The sequence below is a fragment of the Panthera onca genome, chromosome A1 (assembly GCF_046562875.1).
Source record: "Panthera onca isolate mPanOnc1 chromosome A1, mPanOnc1 haplotype 2, whole genome shotgun sequence".
NCBI lineage: Eukaryota > Metazoa > Chordata > Mammalia > Carnivora > Felidae > Panthera > Panthera onca.
Window position 1 is genome coordinate 71,127,474 of NC_138339.1, and position 20,444 is coordinate 71,147,917.

The window sequence follows — 20,444 nt, forward strand, 5'->3', positions numbered from 1 at the left end:
TATAAGCGTGTTTTTTTATTCAGGTTAAAAAAAAAGAACTAAAAGATCACTGGGAAATTACCATCAGACTTTCTGGTCCCACTAATATTGGAGGTTGATTTAGATATTTCTCCTGCAGAACTTGTCTTGATAAGTAGATACATCTCAGGGGATAAAGTCCAAGTATTTAACTGTCAAAGACAGAAAAAGAGTAAGTAAAGAAAAGCCCAAGACACCAGTAGAAGGAAAACTAAATTTATCTAAGACACAGTTAGAGGGCAAAAACACAATCAGGGCAGCTCTACAAAAAAAAAAAAAAACAAATAACAAAAAACAAAACAAAACAACAAAAAAAAAACACACAAAAAAACAAAAACAAAACAGACGGAAGTTGGTAAAATGTCCAAAGAAAAGTTCTCCCAATGATCTTGTGACTCAGCTATTAAAAAAGAAAAAAAAAAAAAGAGTGAAATGCAGAAACAGCATGTATGCACTGCTATTTATGGGAGACAAACTATATATATACACATACATATGAATATGTATATATATAACTTACCCATGTATATATACACATACACACATATGGCGTATATTTGTAAATGCATAGGTTATCTGTGGAAGGCTATTCATGAAATTGCTAAAGGGTAGATAGCTAGCCTCCAAGGAGAGAAACAGGGCATTTAGGGATAGAAGAGTGGGGGAGTCTGACTTCATTTTCACTGTCTTACAGCTGTATCATTTAAATGTAATCTCTCTTAAAATATATATCTAAAAATAGATAGGATGTTTAAAATTAAAAGTAAAAAGAAGCAGGCCAGGTGAGAACCTTTGATGGAAGAAAGGTGTGGGAAGAAAGACTGCCCCAAACTGTTAAGCCCAGGAACCCTGAAATAAGAACACCAAGCCCTTTAGGTCTAACTGTCCATCTCACAAACTCTGACCTGTAAGTTTCCATGTGGGGGAGAATGCACCCATCTGACCAGGCCAGGGACCCCGCTTGCATTTCAGAAAGGTGTCATTTTAAACTGGTAAGGTAGCATTATAGGAGTTGAGTTTTCATGAGTGTATCCCAGATAGACTTCTCAGTTTCCCTAAAAGCACAAAATCATTCCTGGAGTACTGAGGACTAGGTCCCAACTTTGCCGACCCAGGTGAAGTGTCATCCTCAAGAGGCCTGCCATGCCTCCACTGGGCACCCACCCATAGATGCCATGTCTGCTCTGTGACTGTTGGAGGGCTGGGTACACATGTTGTTTCCCACCCATCAGGATCTCCCTTGCCCTGAAGTTTAGTTTTTATTTCATAGACTAAAATGAGCTCAGATTCCAAGAGAAGTAGGAAAATGAGTGCTCATTATCTACATTAGAAATTGTGAAGTTATTTCTCAGAAAGTGAAACTTGATGGACCCATAAAAGAATATTATCTGTGTGGAGAATACTTCAGAGTAGAATAAAGAGCATGGTAAGTGATTGACTGACATAAATATAGGTGTGCCTGCAATATATATTAATAAACAGGGCCGTAATATTAGGGACCAGAAGCAATCTATTTCATATTTAAAATATCAAGTAAAAACTATCTCCACAATTATGAATATTTAAACAGTATTATTGCTTCTCAATATATAACACATGCAAACATACCACATCATTTTTATTGCCAAAAAGGAAAAAATAATTAAAACTATAAAAAGCTGTTCTTAGTGTCATTTTAATGTCTTTGTTATTGCCATTTATCTCTGAGAGATAATATGAAAAAGAAAGTGAGAAATAATGCATCAGTAGATGATAAATTTTATTCATAGCAAACTGTTTTAAAAAATCACCGTTGCTTTTTATGCAAGAGAATGACAGGGAAAACAAGAAAGACATATCTGTTATAAATGCCTGTTTCATATTTACATCATTTTAAAAGCAAGGGTTTGCTTCTTCCATCAACTTTTCAATTTAGTTTTCCTCTTTGTTTGATTTTTGTCTTACCTATTTTCTTAAACGTAGGAAAGAATTTTATTCATTTCAATGAATGCATGCATGAAGGAATTTCCAATACATGGTTGCATTGTGGGTACACATACAGATCATTCACTCACGACTGTGACAGATTAGGAATATAGTTCAAAGACTGGGCTTCTTATCTCCTCAAGTGAAAACAGTAGAATGAGAGGCCGTGAAGGTAGGGGATTGACAGTTCAGGTCTTTAAAAGCCACATTAAACTAAGATTACTGAATGGCCTATGCTTTGTACTGAACCTTACCTCAGGCTTGCTTGTAAATGAGACAGGAGGCTAAATTCTTGAATAGCCGACTAGGAGAAATGATGGTGCCTCTCTAGGTTTAGATAACCAATTCATTGCAGCATCTCCTTTTCTCAGAGTGTTCCAAATAAGACCATCACCATCATTTCTCAAGCCATTGGGGAACAGTCTGTAGGACAAATGACAAAGTTCTGGGGAATGTCAACTTTCCATTGTGATGGATAAAGCAATTTTTTGAAATGAAAAAAATGAACTTTAAATAAAACAGAAACGCATGCTTTGGGTGTAAAATGTTTCTTGACATACTAACTGAAAACAGCGTGATATAACATTGTGTCTCCAACAGTGTATGAGATAAAAGAGAGAAAAACCCACACATACACAAACACAAAAAGCTACATTATTAGAAAACAATAAGAGGAAATATATAAGCAGTGACTGGTGACTGCATTAGACTCATAGGATTATTTCTTTTTTCTCTTTTTATTTTCCTGAACTCTAACTTTTCTCTTATGAACCTGTATTGCTCACATAATAATGAGGTGAAAAGAAAGCCCTGTCCTTTGGAAATGTAGTAATTTTATGTTTTTATGTTTTTGCAGTCACTCCTTTGTGCAATCTTAATATTCTATAAATTTGTATGTTATAATGTCAAAAAGAAAAAGTGAGAAAGGAAAATAAGCCATAGAAAATTTAGAATAAATGCCAGAAGAATATTTAATAAATGGCTATTGCCCCCCTCCAAAATGTTGGCATGAAAATTGCCTTAGCATTTTAAATCCTAGATTGAGAATACTAGGTTCATTAGGCTAGGGAGTTTATCTATTTAGTATGTTCCCTAGAACATAGAATCCAGCTTACTCCCAGCTGTTGAATAGTCTGTGATTCTTATTTGTGGCTCGCTTTGGAGATTCTCCTCTCATTCCTTTGTTTTTCATCCTTGGTAGAATTGCCAACTTTGTTGTTAGAAAAGTTTGTGTTCTTTTTAATTGATACCTATACTTTTAAAAATATGAATTTTATATAGCTGGATTTCTAGCTTTATGTTGTATAGCCCTCGTATCCATGGCCATATAAGTATGATGTCTGTATGCTAATATGCTTACTTAATCTTTAATACATTATATTTTAATAATATAGGAATGCCAAGCTACGGAAGAGCAAATGAAAAGGTCATTTTTTATTCATGTACTACTGAATGTACCTTCTGCTTGTAGCTCATTATACATGCAGTTGAGCCCAATTTTTTAAAAGTGGAAAGCATACCAAATTAAACCACAAGTTTCACAACTGCTGTTCCTTTTGTAAAAGGAGTGCTCTCCATCTTTTCAATTTTATTTATTCTGACTGCTTGTTACTCATTTGTGCTTCTCTCTTCTCTGTTGTAGTCAGAATTTCTAATCCCATTTCAAGCAGAAGGCTGCCACTTTTCATCAGAGAAGAGGCAATAAACACGCATCACACTTATATATGCGGGCTTTCATCTGGGGAGCTCAAAGTGTTTTATGCATAAGTAGCATTTCCCCTGGCTTTTTTTTTAAGTAGGAAAAATAAAGTCTAGAGAGCTTAAATGACTGGAGGAGGCCCACACCTGCAACAATGGAAGTCGTGATTTTAATTAAATATATATCTATGAAAGTATTCAGGATTCCTTGACCTGGATATCAATTTATATGCAATGTTTGAAGAGTAACAAAATTGTGGAGAGTAAAAATTAATACTAGCACACTCTTGTCAGTTAGGGGAAATGGTAACATAACAAAAATGAGCTCTAATGTAGAGTAACTTCATAAACTTGACTAATTCATTTAATGCCTTTAAATATCGAGATTATAAAAAGAGCTCAATGGGAAAGGAAAAGTCTTTTTAGGGTCGGGCTTTTCAGTGTTACTAGGGTTGAAAGGGTCAAAGAAAGAGCAGCCTCTATATGGGGTCTAGTAGGGCAGCCAGAAAGGCCCGTCTCCAGAATTAGCCCCCTTCATTTAATCAATCTCACTGTTTCTTCCTCCGTCTTTCCCTCTCCCTCTCCCTCCTATCTTTCCTCCCCTACCTCCCCCCGCCTTTTCTTTTTTTTTCTTTTTTCTTTTTTTGCCAAAGACATAAATGATCTCAGTGGTACAATTCAAAAGCGCGAGTAAGAGATTGACAGAAAATAGGGAAATAATAATAATAATAATAATAATAATAATAAAAGACCATCTTATTTTGAGTATGTCTAGACTTAAGTCTGTGGTTTTCAACCTGCCTTGCACTGGGTCTATGGGCAGGGCCTTGGGGAGGACTTAGAAGGTCTTTTGCCACCTCCACTTTTGGTGATGGTGGTGTTGTGCAGACTTGGTTTAATATGTGTGGGGGTGGCGGTGAAAGTGGGGGGAGTTTGACTTACATTGAGAAGGAAGGCATAGGATGTGAAGGCGAGGATGGAACGAGAAAAATTAAAACCAAAGAAGGCTGTGTCTTTGAGAGAGTGATGGGTGAATTTAGAGATTTAAATGTAGAGGTCAGAGGTCGTTGCTTTCCGTGATGAATGAGTCTTTGGGAAGGTAGTTTTCTGAAAAGGATTTTCAGAAGTGTAACTAATAGTGAGAGTCGAGTGGCTAAGGTACTAATCTGTAAGAGATTATTGAATTTGCTGGCATGTGACACATTCTGTCTGGTGAAAAAAATAGGCTAAAAAGTGCTGTGTGTTCCATAGACTCTTATTAGAGATGGGTGGCTGAGAGCTTAGTATATCAAATAATGGATTGGGTGAACACCAAAGGGATGTCCATGTGATCTCACTATATCTCTCTGCCATTTATAATGCAAACCAGATTAATTTCCTAAGTAATATAGTTACTGAATTAATTCTAAGAAAAACTTTAATTTCCATCTAACTGAAAAATGGCATGAAGTAGAATTTACTAATACCAGTCAATATATTTTTTAGCTGTGCAATGTCTCTATATACACATATTTGGGTATAGTGATATTTAGGTAAAATGTAGATATATACTTAGCAAATAGTAGTACATATATACTGACTATTTCCTCCTGAGTTCCAAGGTATAGATATTTATTTCCCCTGTGTAGAGTGTAAAATCACTCCCTATGTAGATATGATGAAAAGCACTTGATCCCCCCCCCCCCAGCAAATTATCCTTATAAAATTTAGAAATACTCTCGAGTGTCATAAATGCCTGTCAATATAGTAGTTGGGGGAAAATTGTGGGTATATTAGTCTAGAAACAAATATCTAAGATGTCAGACACCTGCCTGATATTCCCACTGCAAACATTTCATGCTCAAAATTGCAACCTGACCATGATGTTTGTGATGGTTCCTCTGGAGAACAAAGCAGCATAGCAAAAAAGCAGAACAACAGCATCCTGAGGCAATATTTTTCAGTGCCCGTAGCTACTCCTGCTTAGCCTGGTGGCTCTGGACCAGATCTGCAGAGAATGCCAGGGAAGTGCTGGATAAAAAGCTTCTGACACGTCCTCCTGCTAAGGCACCATGGCCAAACCCGATGAGGAGAGGCCACCACTCATTGGCAGTGCAGCCACTTTCCAGGGTCCAGTGATGTGGGAGCAGGTCCTCAATCCCTCTAGGCTCTTGCTTCTTCATATGTAAATGAAAGGATGATACCCTTAAGGCCCTGCCAGATTTAATATCCAGAGATTATGCCATTTAGCCTCATCTGCCCTGGAGCTAGTCTTTGTCTATACCTTTAGAAAATGCACTATAGGTCTGTACCTAGTGGATAATGTACTAAATAAATATTCCTCTATGTAGTAATTATTGTAAAAAGGAAAAAAAAAGCATAGTGTAGATTATTATTACAGTCAAGTTTGAAATATCAGAAGTTGTTCCCCAGAACAATTTACACTTGGGAAAATACTTGGTCAAGTCAAGTGAAATGGGCCTGCAATACTGTTCAGAGCTTTTTCTGTGCTTATATGCATTGTGACCCAAATCAGTTTTTTCAACTGATTTGAACGAAGTCTGTCTTTTTTGTTTGGAAAGTCTCTGCATTCTGGCAAACAATGTTTTTGGCTCTTCTCAGTATTCAGCTAAATAATCATCAAATATAGTGAGTGTTTTTCTTCCTAAAGTCTGCCCTTCTCCTAGCTTACTTTTGTCTCCAGAAACAACTTTTGTGGAAGGCTCTCAAAGCATTAGGCTAGGAATTCAGTTTTAGGAAGATGTGTAGAAATATCGGAATAGTAAGAAGCTACAGACCTGGCCCAGATTTACCTGGTGTTTTGAGTTCCATTCCCCTCCCTTTTCTCATATAAGAAAGTGTCCGTGTAGATAACTAGTAGGGAAGGAGTGCATATCATAGATTCTGAATTATTTCTAGCTTTAAGTTTATTCTCTTAGAGAAAAAGCACACACTTTGTAATCATAATCATGCCAACCTCAGTTTAAATCTGCCACTTACTGGATATAACAGTAAGGCTGTACTCCTATTTCTGAATTTGGAAAATGGAAAATGGTAGAATGGAGTAATATATCACAGAATTAAATAGGTAAATATTTGGCAAATTACCAGCTATTGAATGCTCACTAATGTTACTGGTCTTAATTCTTTCATTATCTAGCAGAGAGGTCCTAGATATAGGAACTAGTAACCTGGTCTCATTCCTTTACTACTATCACAACATATAATATTGTTGCCCCCAGGACTTAATATCCCTACAACTCAGTCCTCGCAATTATCAAATGAAAATAAAACCACATACACAGTGTTTTCAAGTATAAACTAAGATAATAGATGTGTAATTAATTTCAGTTTTTTAAGATTTTATTTTTTTAAGTAATCTACACACAACATTGGGCTCAAACCCACACTCCCAAGATCAAGAGTCACATGCTCCACCAACTGAGTCAGTCAGGTGCCCCAATTTCAAAAGATTTTTAAAGTACCAATTAATAATGCCATTTTTTAGTAGCAGTAAAATTATTATTGACTATTACTCTGACAGTGGAACCTTTTTGTTGCCAGTGAAATATCTATTGTAATGAGATTGCTGAAAGTTTAAGCATACTATTTTAACAAAATCCCTTTGGACAGATTTAAGAAAAAGTACTGAGCCTCTTGTTTTCCATCTTACATAGGAAGGTTTATATACTTTTAAACATTTGTATACAAGTTCTTTCATCTTCAACAGCACAACTGTAAAAGATTTAGAGTTTTTGAAGATTATGCATTTAATTTTTAGCTAAATTGTATATAGATCAAATCCATGCATCAGAAAGCCTCCAAAAAGAGAATTTATACAGCCTGGGGAGATGGAGTTAAAAATTTATAAGTCTTTGGGAACTTTAAATGGGAAAGACGTTAAAAAAATGTGTTTTTGAGACACTTAAAACTACATTTTAGAACTATGGGAAACGAACTCTTGGTAAATTCTTAACATGAAAAGAATTTCATGTTGAAATTTTCATAATGAAACTTATGATGTTAATTTCTTCTATTACATTAAAGACACACCATTATGAAAATCATTAATTTCACAATGCAAAGATACTATTGGCATTGATATTTTGTACAAGTTATCTTAAAGCATTTTGTTTTGAAAGTTTATTTCTGATGTCAAATTTTAATAGTTTAGTACAAAACAAAATTTTTTAAAACAAATTTAAATTTTATTTTGAGACATATGTTTATCTTACATTATGTCAAACATTTTTTTTTCCTAAGTTTTTCATTTGTATATCTGATCTCTTGAATAGACTTTGGGTTTTGAAGGCATTTGCAAAATGCTTTTGGGTGGTTGATAGCTTACCTGTCTTTTTTGATAAATCTCCATTTCCTTACTGGATATTTAGGAGAGAGATGTAGATTCCTCTGGGATATGTCTCTAAAGCCCTGGATGCTTATTCTATTGCAGCCATCTATTCATAGTTCGCTTTCCAAGTGTCGATAGTTAGATGGGCATTCTGTAATTTCCTGTAGGAGTTAAGTGTGTAGACAGAAAAAGTCTTAAAATTGTTGAGAAAATATTTCAAAACATGTAAATCATTGGTAACATTGTGTTCCATCTAAGATATGCTTAAATTGGTAAAGATCATAGGCCAGGTGTCTATTTTCATGCCATAAATGATGACAAAGAGTGCTTCATAGATGTTTTTATAGGAGTTTATTGTAGAGCATGTGAGTCCATAAATTTCTGTATGCTAAGTTCCATCTCTGGGCACAGCACTATATCAAAACCATGGCATGAGAAATCTCTTCTGCTTAACACCTAGTCGTGAAATTTGATTAAACATGAGCCTCCTGTGTTGGAAAGAGGAACATTCTCATGCCAATAATTTTAATATTTAATAATAAAATACTAAAGATTTAATTTTTTAAAATCTTTTTAATTTTTAAAAAAAATTTTTAATGTTTATTTTTGAGAGAGAGAGAGAGACAGAGCACAAGTTGGGGAGGGTCAGGGAGAGAGGGAGATATAGAATCTGAAGCAGGCTCCAGGCTCTGAGCTGTCAGCACAGAGCCCAATGTGGGGCTCAAACTTAGGAACTGTGAGACCATGACCTGAGCTGAAGTCGGACGCTTAACCAACTGAGCCACTCAGATGCCCCCTAAAGATGTAATTTAATTTAAATTTAGTAAGAAAATACTAAAGAAAAAAAAAACCCTTAAAATATTTTACAAATACATATTTTCTGATTTAGAAGTATTAATAATGGCTAACAACTGAAATAATAATTGAGTGCTTATGATTATGAATCACTGTATGTGTATTATACCATTTATCTTCACAATAATCCTGTGAAGCCATTATCTCCATTTTATTGTTAAGGTCATAGACCATAGAGGTTAAATAATCTGGTTCATGGTCATACATCACAAGACAAAACCATGTGTGAACCTAGACCTCTGATTCCAAGTCCTGTGCTATAATGCTCCATATCTACTGATACATTGTTACAAATTTTATAGTTGCTTTATTGCCCCAAATATCTAAACCAAATCACTCCTACATTACCAAATCTGCACTCTACCTTTATATTCTTAAATATTTAATGTCTGATAGTCAACTTTCATGATAAAAATCTCATGCCCACAAAACCTCAGAAATTATCTCCTATTCCTACAAATCTTTTGGTAATTAATGTTTTGAAAGAAAGATATAAAATCTAAACCAATTTAAAAATATGGAAGAGGGGCGCCTGGGTGGCTCAGTCAGTTGGGCGGCTGACTTCAGCTCAGGTCATGATCTCGCAGTCCGTGAGTTTGAGTCCCGCGTCGTGCTTTGTGCTGACAGCGCGGAGGCTGGAGCCTGTTTCGGATTCTGTGTCTCCCTCTCTCTGACCCTCCCCCGTTCATGCTCTGTCTCTCTCTGTCTCAAAAATAAATAAACGTTAAAAAAAATAAAAAAAAAAAAAAGAAGATGGAAGAAATATTAAAAAGCTGTAATATAGAAGGGTCCATGTTAATCATTCTGCTTTGTGACTTTGTGACATATTCTTATTTGTGACTGTTTCTTGAAATCTTGACATGTCAAGGAAAATATGTATCATCCTATTACATGTGTGCATCTGGATACCATAATTTTATTTAACCTATTCTATTTATGTTTGCAGGAATAGAATTTCTGTGTCATAGGACACAGTCACTGAAAGTTTTCTTAGTTTTGTTCATCCTATATCATTAGGATCCAGAATATCCCTAGGCCATGTATGGCGGTCCTTAAGTATATAAAATGAAGGGATGAATAATACCAGACTACATTCCAGAATGATGTTGATAATTTATGCTCCTGCCACATGTGTATCTGTTTCCCCATATCCTTCCCACAGCCAGATATGAAAGTTGACAACTAAGTCCACATTGTCTTTTTATAAATAAACTGCCTTTTGAGTGAGTCTAGAAGCTCCAAATGATCAAAACTCATAGCGGCAGCTGTGTTTGGGGTGGCTCCTAGACAGCAGTCATAATATCCACTGCAGTTTTAAAAGGCAGTGTCAGATTTCTAAATGCTTATTCATAATTCAAGACTTTATTATACCTAAATATGTAATTCTTATCATTTTGAAAGTTTGGTTTAGAGAAACTAAAGTTTTCTATTTTGTTTCCCAGGATGTAAAGTAATATCTTCACCATTTTTACTATTTTTAAATAAAGTACCAAACAATGTCATTTTTAAATTTATGATGATGAGGAATTCTGGCATGGGGCTTTAGGCACTTATTATGTATTCATTTTATGCTGATTTGCTGCATTGTCATGTTTTCCAACAGCTTTGAGATAGGGGCTATAATTAAATCAAAACTATAGCAAAATATATTTTACTGAGATAATTTTTTTTTCTATTTCAGTATATTAGAACATACAGCTAGGATTTAGGGTAGCTTTCTGTGATTATTGTCCCCAAAGTGTATGAATAAACCTCAAAATTAATTAGTACTGATATTCCACTGTACAAATGAAGACTGATAATTTTTAACAGGAAAAGATATTTTACTTCTGGTACTTTATTATAGTGACTTTGAATATCTTACATAACTTGGCTTTTGGAAAGGAAGCTTATTTTAAGCATTTGTTTTCCTTTTAGAGCAAAGTCATCATCTCATTGTCTTATAACTAGCTAAAATGAACATTTACTTTCATTTTAAGCTACTGCCAATTCTTTTGTTAAGTAAGCAGAATATAAATAAATAATTTGTCATTTTCTAAGTCTAGTTGATATCAATACATTTTACTGTGTATTTTATCTTTGGTCAAATGCAAAACACAGCTTTTTGCAATTTAGAAAGACCCCCAACTTCTGATTTATTGAGGCCATGGTTGTGGTAATATGATCTTCATTCTAAAACTATAAACATCATATTATTTTCTCAATCTATACCACTTTAATCTGATATTATGAATCAATCAATTAACTTAAATAGTGGAAATAATATTTGGGACAGGATTTAAAACAGAAGTAATCTATGGATTCCATTAAGTTAAAAAGGGGGTCCAAAACATTTATTAAAGAACAACAAAACAAACTTGTAACTCAGTAGAAACTCTTATTTTCTGCCCTTATGGGGATTAGTATTTGTTTATTTCAAGAGTTAAGGGGGAGGTAGGGATTGTAAAATAAAATATTAAAGTAGTTTGTATCATTTAAAATTCTATAAATGCCCACTTATTCACCAGTGTTCTTCTGAAGGACCAAGATCTTTTATTTGTACAAGAGCGTTCTGATGGGTGTTCATATCATCTCACCTCTGCCAACCCCAATTGCATCATCAGGGATATCCAGTTTTCAGTACATTAAAGTGGAATGTGCACTAAGATACTTCTTAGCACTAAGAAGCAATATAAGTACAAACCTTCTAAATTTTAGACTTTCCCCTAAACTTTTAAGATTATCTCACACCTAATTCAAAAGCATTTTTAGTGAGTTACTTTTATCAGATATATGCAAAGCATTCAATGTAGTTTTATAAAAATAATTATCTCTTTTTCACTTTCACATTTAATTTATTATAACATTTAGTTAAGTTGCACAATTAGAAGAACAAATATGGATAGCATAAAGAGATTTTAGGGTAAACACATTAAACTACCATATGATAAATTTTAAAAATTTAAAGTTTATCATGGAAAGTTTCAAACATATATAAGTGTAGAATCAAAAAATGAACTCTTATGTACCCATCACCCAAATTAAACAATTACCAACATTTTGCTGTTCTTATTCATCAATTGATTTCCCTCTAACTTTTTTTTTTTCCTGGAGTCTTTTAAATTAAATCCTGAGCAAATACTTATTTGTAAATTCTTTTTTTTTAATGTTTATTTTATTTTTGAGAGAGAGAGAGAAAGAGAGATAGAGTGTGAGCAGGGGAGGGGCAGAGAGAGAGGGAGACACAGGACCTGAAGCAAGCTCCAGGCTGTGAGCTGTCAGCATAGACCCTGACTTAGGGCCGAACTCATGAAGGACGAGATCATAACCTGAGCCGAAGTTGACGCTTAAACCAACTGAGTTACCCAGGTACTCCCCTCATTTGTAAATTCTTCGGTTATCTCTAATGAATGAAGATTTTTATTTATTTTTTTTAATTTTTTTTAACATTTATTCATTTTTGAGAGACAGAGACAGAGCATGAGCAGGGGAGGGGCAGAGAGAGGGAGTAACAAAATCTGAAGCAGGCTCCAGGCTCCAAGGTGTCAGCACAGAGCCCAGTGTAGGACTTGAACCCACAAACCTTAAGATCATGACCTCAGCCGAAGTCAGATGTTTAACCGACTGAGCCACCCAGGTGCCCCTCACCTTTTTTTTAATATTTTTTTTTACATTTATTTATTTTTGAGACAGAGAGAGACAGAGCATGAACAGGGGAGGGGCAGAGAGAGAGGGAGACACAGAATCTGAAGGAGGCTCCAGCACAGAGCTTATGTGGGGCTTGAGCCCATGAACTGTGAGATCATGACCTGAGCTGAAGTCAAGACACTTAACCAACTGAGCCACCCAGGCACCCCGATGAATGGAGATTTTTAAGTGTACACATACAATACTATTATTACAGCTAACAAGCAACACTAATTTCTTTAAAGTCTTTTTTCAGCTTATTTGTTTAAATTAGGAAAAAAATAAATTAGGATCTAAACTAGGTCACATGTTGCATTGGGTTGATACATGTTTTAGTTTCTTTTGGTGAATAATACCCCCACCCCCTGCATTTGCATGTCATTTATTTGTTGAAGATCATGAATTGTTTGTCCTACAAATTTCTTACATTGTAGATTTAGCTGATTGTCTTCTTATGGTATCATACAGTATGTTTTGCTACTTGCCCGTCCCCCATATTGCCTATGAATTGATAGGTAAATTAGAAGCTTGATTAAATTGAGGTTTCTGGTTTTTCAGCAATATACTGGATAGGTAGTACCGGATATGTCTTAATTAAATCAGGAGGTGCATCACATCTAGAGATAATGGAAATTTTAAATAAAGTAACAATAGCTAAGATATGTATCATTTAATATGTGCAAGGTAGAATTCTAAACAACTTACATATATTATTTTAATCTTTACAAAATCCTTTTGAAGTGAATGTTATTACCCCACTGCACAGTTAAGCAGAGTAAAGCACAGGGAGGTTTAGTAACAGACCAGATTTGGTCTGGCCCCTGGCTCTCAGACTGCAGAATTTGTGCTCCATAGCACTCTGCCATTCTGCCTCTTGAAAGCACTGACATTTCTAAATTACACTAAAAAGAAATGTGTTCCAGATCCTTCTAGTAAACATACCGTCTTAATTCTGTAAGCAAATAAATGTTAAAGGGTATATATTTTAAATAAAAAGTACTTCTGAACTATGTTGTTTACCTCATCTTCCTTCTTTGAAAATAATACCTTGTAAACCATATTTATTTTCTTGCTGTGATATTTACTCTCACATTGACAAATTGTGGTATTTTCTTTGTCCTGAAGTAGAACTTGTCATGGAAAGTGAATTTACTTCCCTCAGGTAAATATTCCCTTTCCAATATCAAGAAGTATAAGATGAGCTCCTTGAAATTAATAGCAATTTATAATTTTCAGTAGCCGTCACATTTTTTAAGAGTTTATTACAGTTTTTGTTCCTTCTTTTGCTTACCTAAAAATGAATATTATAGCATCTTCTGAATGATTTTGGCTTATCTAGTGTAGAAGATAAGTCTACGAGGAATTCAGCAGAGCCCACTTCATGTTTCTAGTACATGTTCTTATCCTATTATTATACTTTTAACTTTATGGATTTCCATACACAGTTTTTCTCCTTTTAAATCCCTTTACATTTTGTTATTACATGCTTTTTATCCTTTATGGTAGCCAGATTTTTCATAGATATTTCTCCTCATAACTACAAGTTATCTAGTCTTTCTGCTTAAAAATAATGTTCTACTTTGTTGATATATTCTCTTTTTTTAAAGTTTGTATTTATTTATTTTGAGAGAGAGAGAGAGAGAGAGCTTGTGCATGCTGGGGAGGAGCAGAGAGAGAGGGAGAGAGAGAATCCCAAGAAGGGATCCCAACACGGGCTCGATCCCACAAACTGGGAAATAGTGACCTGAGCCTAGATCAAGAGTTGGACACTCAACTAACTGGGCCACCTAGGTGCCCCTTATTGACTTATTCTTAATAAAAGTGATGTATTTAGTCCTTTTATTTAGAATTCTAAGTATATACAAGGGCATGACTTGTCAGCACCAATCCTTCACTCATTTCATTCAACAAACCTGTCCTGAGCATCACATCACAGGTGAGTAAAACATGGACCCTGCATGAGGTCAGAACTAGAAGTCAGGTCAGGATGATGAGCTATATACTTCATACAGTGGTCACAACAGAGGAGAAGGAAAACCACGGGTCAGGATCAATAGTCAGTCTGAGAAGAGACCAGCACTTGGGTCTGAATTAAGGGTTTTAAACCAATGTGGATGAATATACATGGTATTTTCAGGAGTTGCAAACCTAAATGCCCATAAAATCCAGACAAAGAATGTACACGAGTAAAGTAGATCAAATGTATTCATTAGGGAATGGTGGGGACTGTTACAACTAAAGAGCACATGTCTGATCTAAAACCATTCATATTCAAATGTTTGTTTAAAACACAGACTCAGCCATATAAAATGTGGCTGGACTCTATATCTATGGCTCTGGTAAGATCTAAATATATTAAAAGGCATAGTGTTTTGAGAAAACATCTAGGTAATAAATGTGTTCAGTGCACCAAGTCAGACAGTTATGCAGAATATATGTGCCAGAAGTCATTCCTAGTTTTCAATCTACATTGAAAGAAATAGGTGGTGAACAAAATTTGAACAAAAAAAAGTGGCGGAATCATTGTAGTCCATAAAATGGGGGGATAGAGTGTTCCCAGTGAAGTAGCAGTCGTTACAAGATCAGGCATTCTACTAGATTATTGTTAAGCAGACCAAGTGCATGCTTAGTGTATCAGCACCATGGGGACAACATAAACAATCTGGGGGGAAAAAAGAAAACAACTTTGATCTTCCTTTTATAAATTGTACAGTTTAGTGGATTTTTTAATTGTTATGCAGTTAACAGGTGAGAGAGAAACCATGTGGTGTTTTTTGTTTGTTTGTCGAGGACTTCATGGCCTCTGCTCATCTTTATCTGGCCTGGATAAGGCAATAAAATTTAAGATTCCAAGAATAGAGGGGCTAGGTGTTTGGCTGAGGACCAGACTCAGGGTGACTGGGTATGGGTGTTAGAAGCTGGGGTCAATAAGGGTGACTCAGTCTGGTTAAGCATCCGACTTTGGCTGACTTCGGCTCAGGTCATGATCTCACAGTTGGTGAGTTTGAGCTCTGTGTCGGGCTCTGTGCTGACAGCTCAGAGCCTGGCCTGATTCAGCTTCTGTGTCTCCCTTTTCTCTTTATACTCCTCCCCTGCACTTGAGCTCCTCTTTCTCTCTCTTTCTCTCTCAAAAATAAATAAACATTAAAAAAAAAAAAAAAGAAGTTAGGCTCAATAACAAATATGGCCCTGTACTATTTATATGAATACACAGCCCAATGCCCATTAAGACTTCTTTCTCCCCCAAATAATTCTGAATGCCTCTTTATAATTAATGTTTGATATTGGTTGTACTGTTAAGAGAGATTTCCAAACTTAAAGATTTCAGCTCTGTATTAATTTTTGCAGTAAACATGCATTTATTTTTCCTTGCAGGGATTTATAGACATTGATTCTAATCAGTGTTTAAAGTTCACTTTAAAAAGAATTAGACTGAATGTTTTGAAAGTTATATGGGATAATTGAATAATGTAGAAGTATAAAATGACTTTTAAAAGCTTTCACACAGTTAATAACTTTGCAATTATTTCTTAGTGGTTTCCATTTTTAAATATTGATATTATGAAAAATAATACAGTAGTTCATAGAATTCTTACTGTAGTTTTACATAATTGTGAAATAAAGGTATCTCTTTCCCTCACTGAATACCAGACTTTGATCATGTAATGTTTTTAGTAATATGCTTAAAGTTATTAATATCTTCAAGTTATCTTTATGTTATGTATCAGAAGGCTCTTTCAGATGTAGCCGAAATCCTCAAATATGTGCTTGGCACATCTTAGTATGGCTTACTACGAACTTTTATATGTCTCGAGCCTTAATCGAATACTTTAAAAGATTCATGACGATTTCTCTCCTTGATCCTATTTGGGAGCCATGTTTACAGAGTTCTTTAAATACCTGATGTTTAGTTGCTTTACCCAAATCATCTAGATCAGAGGTGAATCATTGTATGTAAGACCTAAATAAAATTTACAATGGAGTGGAAAAAGATAAACTGTCAGGTTAAATTTTCTTTGATCTTTTCTTTTTCTGTGTTCACATATGATTATAGAAAAACATTGACTTTATCTCTTCAGCAGTACTAAGCATCTTAATGTTCACTTGAAATTTTCTGTATGTTTCAGTTAAGATTTTTATTTTATATATATTATATGTAGCTATGAAAATCAGTGGACTGCAAGTTTCTTAAAATTGGCCATTTTACTTAAATAATTATAAATAGTAAAAGAAAGGAAAATCATTTGTTTTTATCCCCAGTAATTGAAGAAAATTCTGAGAGATCCACGGTATCCAACTTTTACTATTTGCTGACGAATGCCAAAGTCCTAATCTAGTTTCTGGCTATATATATTTTTTACAATGTTCTTGGTAATAGAATAAGCAGCCTACTTTGTAAGTCACAACATTCTATAATGTCTTCCACCAAATACTGATTTAGGTTATAAACCTTAAATGATGAAAAGCTTGATGGTTATAGAGGAGATCATAGTTTGGAGCTGATTTTAAATTAGTTTCTAACTTCTAGTTCAACTTACGAGAGAGAATGTGGAAAGCAACATATAAGGTAACATTGAGGGCTATATGAAATGACTAAGACTTCTTTCCTAAAATTATCTGATTACTGTTAGTTACGCTGCTTGGGATAAAGATGATAAAAAAAATGGAATTAGCCATGAAGATGTCCCAAAGACCTAGCAGATGGAATGTTGCATCTGGGCCAAAAAGCTATTACAAAGAGTCTATACCAAGCTTTGTCTGTATAATGAGTAAATCCATATCATATATATGTACTTTTAATGTTGTGTGCATTAAAAAATTATGGAAATACAGAGGCGCCTGGGTGGCTCAGTCGGTTAAGCGTCCGACTTCAGCTCAGGTCACGATCTCACGGTCCGTGAGTTCGAGCCCCGCGTCAGGCTCTGGGCTGATGGCTCAGAGCCTGGAGCCTGCTTCCGATTCTGTGTCTCCCTCTCTCTCTGCCCCTCCCCCGTTCATGCTCTGTCTCTCTCTGTCTCAAAAATAAATAAACGTTAAAAAAAAATTATGGAAATACAAAGATAAAGTTTAAAATATTGATCCATTTCCAAATATAGTTTGTCATTGTGTAAATATTTTCTTAAAAGATAAAAAGAGTAGGGGCATCTGGCTGGCTCAGTTGGAAGAGCATCTGACTCTTGATCTTCGGGTTGGGAGTGTAAGCCCCACACTGGGTGTAGAGATTGCTAAAATAAATAAACTCAAAAAACAGATATAAAAAATTTAATTATTATCGTGATAGAACATTTATGTTTTTTAATGTTTAGTCTTCATTACATACTCACCAGAATGTCTAGATGTCTGATAACATCAACAGGTGAGGACAGGAAGCAACTACAACTCTCAAAAGCGTTTGTGGCAATGTAAAATGGTATTACAACTTTGGAAGGAGATTTGTCAGTTTCTTCTAAAACTAATCATCTACTAAATACATACTGCGAATACTCTGTGACGCAGCAATTCCAATCCTAGGTTTTTACCTATGAGAAATGAAAGCATATATCTACAAAAAGATTGTACGGCAATGTTCCTAGAAGCAGTATTATTCGCAGTTGCCCCCAATCTGCAAACAGTTCACATGCCCTTCCAGAGAAGAATGGATAAAGAAACTTGGTATATTAATCTAATGGAATACCTCTTGTCAATTGTAAGTTACAAGCAGGAAGAACTACTGAAATATGAAACAACATAAATGAATCTCAAACCTTTATGCTATGTAAAAAAAAAAAAAAGGCTTACACAAAAGAGTACATACTGTATGTTCTATTTTTATGAAGGTTTAGAACAATCAAAACTAAGCTGTGGTAAAATAAAATAACAAAACATCTACAACTGTAGTTGCCTTTGTGGGTGGGTATGAGCAATGACTGACTAAAAGGTGGCATGTGGGAAGTTGGTGGGGTGCTACAAATAATCTTAATCTTGATAGCAGTTCAAGGTAGACAGATGTGTGCTTTTGTCAAAACTGATTGCATTTAAGATTTATGCATTTCACAGTAGGTAAATCTTACTTTAAAAAAAAAAAAGAACATTGAACTCTAGTTAATGATGTATATGCTGAAGTGGCTAGGAGTGAAATGTTTGCAGTTACTTTAAGATGCACCAAAAAATAAGTTAAATTGATGATAGATACCTGGATGAATAGAGAAATAGATGGATGGATACATGTGACATAAAGCACATGTAGACAGTGTTAATTATAGAATTTAGGTGGTGGATAATGGGTTTTCACTGAACAATTCTTTCAACTTTTTGTATGTTTGCAAATTTCTGTAATAAAATGTTGGGGGGGGGAATAATTGTTTATTCTAAAAAAGACATACCTTTTTTGGAATTTATTCTAATTCAGGCTCTAGATGTGGTTACATTCTTTAAAGTTTTCCTTTTTTGTCCCTTTCACAAATTAAAATTTTGTCTTATCCAGTAACATCATCATAATTGCACTTAGCTTGTTACCTTTATAAATCACATTCCTTGGTGCCACATGTATAATGGTTAGTTTAATAACATTTATTAGGCTTTGGATTCATTTCCTATTGGTACTATAACAAATTATCACAAATTTAGTAGCTTAAAAACAAAGATGCCAGAATACCTGGCCTCCTAGTCAGGCTTTCCCTGTCACCCACTGAATGGCCTGGGCTGAGTCCTCTCCTGGCATCAGCTGCAAGCATGAACAAAGACAGGTGTCGACATTCCAGCGCGCTCTACTTCCCCTTCATCACGTCCTTCCAGCTAAAAGTTAGCCCGTTGGCAGAATGGCCTGAACAAGAAAAACCAGCCATCCCACGTGCAATATTTTTGGTGGTTTCAGTGATATTTCCTTAGAAAATGCAAAAATGGAAGAATTCAGAAACTTGAATTTCAGTCGAAGTCTTTCCAAAATAGCACCCAGTCATAGCAGATTTCTAAAAAGAAACCAAACTCAGGGTGTAAAACAGTCCCGAAATTAAAGGCCCATGTGGGGAGTGGGCCACCGCCGCCTGGAAGCCCAGGGCCAACCCCGCGCCCACGAAGCAGGCTCGGAGGGAAATCAGCAGCAGGAAACCGGAGGTGGAACCTGACCTCTGATGGGTGGTTTTGCAAGACGGCAAGCAGACCCACCCGGGAGTACAGAGGCACTTCCTTCACACAACACAGACAAACCCCCCAGAGACAAGCCCAGGAAACACGTCTCGCCGAGAGCGGGTGGGGCAGGAGGGTTCTCAAGAACAGAGAAGCACATTCTGGAAAGAGAGGAAGTTTACAATACCCAAAGACAAAGAACCTACTAGAAAACTGGATGTTCCAGACAGTAACGAGGAGGAAATGAAAGAGTTGCTGGGAAGCTTCATGGAATCTTCTAGAAAAAAAGAAGCACACTCCATCCAATCATAGTTTTTCCTCAGCACCACAGCCAGCAAGCAAGAACGGGTGAAACTCTTCCGGTAGGATCGGATCCCGGCCTAACGGAGAGTCCTTTCCGCCGGAAGCCGTTCCAGGGCGTCGAGTCGGCCGCCCTGGCAGTCGGCAGGTAGCGCCTCGTCAGCCGTCAGCCCGCTCTCGGCTTCTGAGCTCGCTCCCCACACACTCGCGCCTCGGGACACACAGCCTCCCGCCGCCAGCGTCGCTTCCTCGCCTGCTCCCAGTTTGTACCCTCGACGTCCGGGGGAGGAGCGAGTGAGGCCGGCTCGGGCGCTCTCGGAAGCCACCGCGGCCGGGCGGACCGCTCGCATGGCTCTGAGGGTCACAGGGTGTTGCCACAGGGGCGACCGGGCAGCGCACGCTGCTCCCTCAGCCTCCTGACCTCTGGGGGTCGAGGGGCCAAGTCAGACTTTTGTTCTGTCTTTAAACTCTTCATATGGTAATCCTGACTAATTACAGAGCAATACCC

The 20,444-nt window shown here is 36.1% G+C and overlaps 1 protein-coding gene and 1 long non-coding RNA gene across 4 annotated transcripts in view; one reads left to right on the forward strand and one right to left on the reverse strand.

The window, feature by feature from the left end:
* The window catches only part of FBXL17 (F-box and leucine rich repeat protein 17), a 497,950-nt gene that overhangs the window by 301,530 nt on the left and 175,976 nt on the right, over window positions 1–20,444 (forward strand). The gene's annotated exons all lie outside the window — the stretch shown is intronic.
* Window positions 7,884–20,313, reverse strand: LOC144616466 (uncharacterized). Its single transcript, XR_013555864.2, has 2 exons — window positions 19,843–20,313; window positions 7,884–8,172 (listed from the first exon to the last, which is right to left on the reverse strand). It is a non-coding gene; the product is annotated as an uncharacterized LOC144616466 (long non-coding RNA).